General features: G+C 43.2%; 1 pseudogene; it reads left to right on the top strand.

The window, feature by feature from the left end:
* Nucleotides 1-5,345: 5,345 nt before the first annotated feature.
* LOC112456726 lies at nucleotides 5,346-5,949 on the top strand (annotated as a pseudogene).
* The last annotated feature ends 375 nt before the right edge of the window (nucleotides 5,950-6,324 follow it).

Below are 6,324 nucleotides of genomic sequence, written 5' to 3' on the forward strand. Positions count from 1 at the left end.
CTTTTATATCGAGTACAATATTATTTATGCTATTGAAAAGTAAAACGATGTGCCATCCAATTTTCATCAAATTTTACTTTGACGAATTAAAATTATGTCTAGACATAATTTTAATTAATTATTTTTGTGCCTAGACATAATAATAATGTTTCTAAACCATTTTTCTCTTTATTGTAAATTGGAGAATTAGTTTTTATTTGTATACTAAAAATGTTTGCTATTAAAAAGTAAAACGGCATGCCATACAAGACTCAGGCGCGAACAATACGGCAAGGCCGGTAACGTCAGGACGCAATCACGGGAATAATGTCTCGGCACAACCGATACCGCGTAGGTACTCTAAGTGTCCGGACGCGAATCGCGAGCGACGATTTTACCAGCGCGAACAACCGTCTGACGCAATTAATACCATCCCGCGATTAATATTCGGTCGGGTGAATTACTACGCACAACGAGACACGTGGACGTGAACGCGAAGGGCGTGAGAAATGGCGTACTCGCGATATTGAACGTCGTCATCAGCGCGCTTACCGCGATCTCCAGGAGTCGTAGATTTCGGTGGTAGTCCGGGAGCCCACCGCAAAAATTTGGGTCGATCGCTTTTATGACAAATTTTTACTCGAAACAGTGGGTAATGTACCGCAAAATACTAATTGCTTGTCAGCCAAAGTCGTACCCCCTGCTTTATATCTTATAACAAATTGTTAACAAATGAAATTATGCAAGGTACTTCACTCATTGCTTTTATGAAAAATTTCTGTTTCAATAGATAGGGGGCAATAAAATGGACCTTCCAATACCCGGCTGCCACCCCTCATCCCCTGTTTTAAGGGTGGCTGCCGATGTCCAATATGACAATATTGATTAACTAACCTACACCTATCACTTTTATGGACGAATGACATATCGTTGGAAAGCTCGTCCCTTCAAAATAATACCCGGCTGCCGCACCTTCGCCCCTGTGGAGGTGAGGCTGCCGAGGTTTTAACTCGCTGCGCAAGTCCATTCAAAAACGCAATTTGAAATGCGCGCTCTAGACAAGGACAGAGCGATGTGTTCCCATTTGTTCTTTAAATGTTATTATTCTCCTGAATGTCACATTGTTACAATGGCAGAGTAGGTAAGAATTTGTGTTGTTTATATATTTTTCGACATTCATTGAGTGTAGTAGTCAAAATGTATGATCTTATTATCGAGTCGAGTTTCAAGTCTGTTTTTAATCTTTTATGGAGTGTAAGGAAAGCGTAATTAGAATTTTCGAAAAGTTGTACTATCGAGTCGCATCTGTGTAATCATTTACGTAAATATGAATAACACAGTTATTGATCTGTAATTATCATAAGTAAAAGATTCTAAAAAATTTAGTTGTAGGCAAAGGATAGATGTCATGTTTAACTGATTAGACATATTTATACTCACTTTGCCGTATGATTCTTAAGTGAGGGGTTACTTCAGCAAAGCTTTCGTGGAGGTGAAGAAATAAAGGTTTTTCGTAGTTTACTAATGTATTTATTTATATGTTACGAAATCATTGAGAAGAAGTATTAATTAACAATATGCTGTGTTGCAATAGCCATGTGAAACTTGAATGAAAAAAACAGCAATAATAGACATTTGCAAGAAAATGGAAAATTATTCATCGTAAAATTCGTCAGAGGACTCATCTCCCGAAAAATCTACATCAAAATCAAGGTCATCGGTTGTTTCCTTTTCTACAATTTCGTTAGTATCGTTCATTATTTCCTCTGAACTTGAATCATTTCTGGCATCTTCCTGCAAAATTTCAGTTATTGTCGAAGGTAAAGCGTCCCCATATTACCGAGCACAACGGTTCGCAGTTACGTGCGTCGGCGATCGAGAACGGCTCAAGAATACTCCCGAAATTTTGCTCGATGGCGGAATCGATAGCGTACTCCACCCCGGGCGTACGCGGCCCCGCGACGCTATAGCGCGGACCAATCAAGGGTGAGCTCGCAGACTCACGGTGGATTCTTGCGTAGGGCCGTTAATCACGGCTTTTCGCAGGGCGCCAAACGGTCCCTCGTTTGCGCGGCGATTTTTCCAGGATCCTTCCCGGTAGCGGACGGGACGTGATTGCCTCCGCGTTCCTCTTTGTCGGTCCGGAAATGGTGGCCAACCATCCCGGAATCCGGTCAGTAGGGTGAGGAGGGCAGGTGAGCTGATTTTGCCCCGGTTTTCCGGGGCTCTGCCATTACGGATTCGCCCGCCGCTGTGTTTCGCCGCCGCGCGCGTGTTCTCTCGCGCTCTCCTGTTTTTGGCGGCCCGCAAGCACCACCGAGATCCGTTTCTCGTCGTCTGATTCCTCGCTTCTATCCCTGTCGTCGACTCCGTTTTTCCGTGATTTTCAGCATCTTCTCAGGAACACCGGTTTTCGGCTCGGTGAGGCGCCGCGCAAATGATACAAAATAGAAATAAGGGATTAGAATAATGTACGCAATTTTAATATGCCTCTGGAGTAGGTAAGCTAGGCCGGTTCTAGGCCATGAGATCTGAGGGGGGGGTAAGGGGCGGGGGGGAACCGCAGGCTGGGGGGGCCGGGGGAGAAGGAGGGGGAAACCGCGGGCGGTATGGAACTGCGGGAGAGGGGGAGGGGGAACCGCGTATTTCGAGCGCCGCGTGGGGAAGGGGAGGGAAGGAACCGCTTTTTTCGGACGCCGCGGGGAAGGGGGAGAGAAAAACCGCGTTTTTTGGGCGTTGCGGGGGAGGGGGAGGGGGAAACCGCGTTTTGAAATGCGTGCTTGCTCAGCACGTCGATAACGGTGAGTATTTAGTGGTAGCCTCTGTTGAATCGCGTGTATGGGCGCATCTCGACCACATCCGCCTGCCACAGGTCATCGTATCATGGGCCGTACCGCTCAAGGCCAAGAGCAGAATCGAGGTTACTACGGCGATTGTGAAAATAATTCGAGACGGCGGAAAATGCCTGAAAAATCTGCAGACTGACAAGGGGGAAAGAACGCAAACGTGCAGAAACTCTTGAAGAAACATAATATCAATCACTATTCAACCTATTCCGTAATGAATGCATCGGTCATCGAACGATTCAATCGCACGCTCAAGAACGACATGTGGAAAACGCGAATGAAAATTACAAATGGATTGACTCGCTGCCGGGTCTCGTATCGGATTACAACGCGCGAAAGCATCGAACTATCGGCATGCGACACATCAATGTTACCCCCCGCGATCGCCGACAAGCTCCTAACAACGGTGTACAGCCACGTAAAGATCGCTGCTCCCACGCGATTCAAAATGGGCGACTCGGTACGCGTGAGTAAATTCAAGACAATCTTCAAGAAAGGATACACATACCAAATTGGACCACGGAGGTATTTAGAATCGTCAAAGTGCAGAAAACTAATCCCGTGACGTATCTATTGGAAGATTCCTGCGGAAAACCCGTCGCCGGCGGCTTCTACGAATACGAGTTACATCGCGTTGCTAATCCCGACGTGTATCTCGTTGAAAAAGTTTTGCGTAAAAGGGGGAGATGAGGTTTATGTAAAGTGGTTAAGATTTGATAATTCACACAAATCATGGATGCACAAGAATAATGTATTGTAAAAATTTATTACAGTATAAAAACATATTATACATACAAATGAGTCATTTATTTTCATACATATCTAAATGTAATTACAATATATATTTACGATGGCATTTTATAATGCCCCCATGGCAGCGTCTCGGTAGAACCGGTATAATGTATCGCTTATTGTCATACGGACTTAGAGCTATTTTCGTTTCGGACAAGGTGTACATCTTGTGTTGTTTGGATCTTATGCACGCCTGCTGTGATTCTTAAAGGCCAACCACTTATCGTCATCGCTCGGTAACTTGATCGCGCAGTCGTTCATCTCCCGACAGTCGACGGTGTGGACTTCCAATTTCTCGCTCGTGTAGAAATAGTGCAAACATCTGTAAATAATGAAATTTTTTAATATCTTTTACGTAAAAATTATTTTTATTATTTATTAGGATGTATACTCACCGATCGCAAAAGTATTTCCGACCATGATGTCGGTTGATTTGCGAGCTCACGAGGCGGGATAGGTTCTTAATCCATGCAAAATGTCCCACGTTGTCGTCATGCATGTACAGCAGATTTACGTGTCTGCTCATTTTTCGGTCGGTAACGCGTATTGGTAGAATTGCAAGTTCCTTGTTTTTTTTCTCGATGCCGTACACGTTGATGGAGATGTTGTGATTTTCAAATTTTTTAATTTGATCCAACGTCATTGGAAACTCAATGTCCGTAAGATCTAGCACCGACGTGTAATGTGGATACGACGATTTCCGTTCTGCATTTCTTTGGGCTGGATGTAGAGCAGCTGTCACTGACCATGCGAAACATGCATTGTCTATTGATTGCACGTTTATCGCCGCTCTCTTCAATTTAATTTCTCGCAGTATTTTTACAAAACACATGTTATTACACGATCTTTTTTCTAACACAATTTGTTGTACTCACGACTTCCAATTCTCGACTACTGAGCGTATCCTCCAGATTCGTCATTTTATATCCTACTAATGATGCATCGTTTGCTTTTTTATCGAAAAATGTACGATTTGCAGTTTTGCACGTGTTCGATGAAATCATTGCGAGACACGTATGTTCTTGAAAACGATATCATGCCATTGATTTTCGGTGATTTGATCTGTATAATTGCAGCAGCCATACATCGGCGCTATTTGCAAAATTTGCAGTTTTGCACGTGTTTGATGAAATCATCGCGAGACATGTCGCGACATGTTCTTAAAAAAAAACAACAATATTGCTCCATTGACTTATGCGAAATTGCAAAATTTGCAGTGTATGCACACCATGCATTAAAACAGAAGAAACGATACGCGATGCTCTAGTTGGAACGAGAGAAAAAAAGGCAATAGAAAAAGTATATAAGAAAGAATGAAGCGAGTCAAAATCACAGTCTGTGATTTGATAGTCTACGCGTCGGTACATCGATTGGAAAAAAGTATAGCGGTTATTTTACATTTTTTGTGCCGAGCATTCAATACAGAGGAATACTTTTCACGATAAAGGCGATGACAATAATTTCGATATGGATATAGACGAGAATCGCGCGTTAACGGATGACAGTGATTATTTCAGCGATGAAGAAGATGGTCGTAAAGAAGTCATTGAAAGAATAGTGTCGCGTGAGGAAATCGTTGCACTAAATTTACATACAAAAGAGTGCGTACTATTTTTTTATTATTCAACGGATGGTGCACTTGCACTATGTCGTTCATGCATGAGAGCTGTATCGGGCTTCGTCGGATGAGACTCTGACCCTGTCGGCGGTCGCGCGACTCGTTCTGCCATGGCGCAAGCGAAGCTCGACGTGCCGGAGAAATCTGGCGGCGGCATTAAAGAGAAGGATAAGGATTTTGAGGAAAAGGAAGGTCCCACTGTTGTGCCAAAATGCGCAGTATGCCTGCAGCCTTGTATCCATCCAGCACGATTACCCTGCAGCCATATATACTGCTATCTGTGCGTAAAGGGTGTCGCTAATCAGAGCAAGCGGTGTCCGATGTGTCGTCAAGAGATCCCACCGGATTTTCTCGAGAGACCTCAGCTGGTGGAAGTGGAGGAGCCTCAGAAGGAATCGGAACATCCTGAGGAAGAGTACCAATGGTTTTACGAAGGTCGAAATGGTTGGTAGAAATATGATCCGAGGACAAGCAATGATCTGGAGACTATTTACAAGCTAGGGGACGCGCAATGCGAACTTTTGATCTGTGGCATGCTTTACGTAATTGACTTTGAAAAGAAATGTCAATATAGAAAATACAACCCACGTTACAAACGTAATATCAAACGTGATAGAAAAGATGCTCCGTGCAAGGGTGTCTCGGGTGTACAATAACATTTGTAAAATGGATTATTTGTCCGTTAAGATCGAAGATTCCAATTCCAAATCCATATTTAACAACATACTCAACTATATTCATTGGTTTCATACAGCATTATACAAATACTTGATATTGGGTATATACATGCATGCACAATCACGTTCAACATTATACAAATACTTGATATCGGGTATATACATGCATGCACAATCACGTTCAACATTGCACATGATATTGTTCAGCGTGTGATCGAGTCACGTGCAAATGCTCCTTCGAAGATTGTGACGTGATTTAAAAATAGTGTGTGAAAAAAGTATAAGTGTGAACAGTATAAAAAACATGGAACATCTCGATGAAACGGAACGCGACCTGGTGGAAGGATTCAACCAAATCGCTACCTTGGGCAAATATTAGCGCGCAGTCGAGAGTTCGATACGGTTCGAGTAC

Source organism: Temnothorax curvispinosus, unplaced genomic scaffold (genome assembly GCF_003070985.1).
Source record: "Temnothorax curvispinosus isolate PA1 unplaced genomic scaffold, ASM307098v1 QBEX01007094.1, whole genome shotgun sequence".
NCBI lineage: Eukaryota > Metazoa > Arthropoda > Insecta > Hymenoptera > Formicidae > Temnothorax > Temnothorax curvispinosus.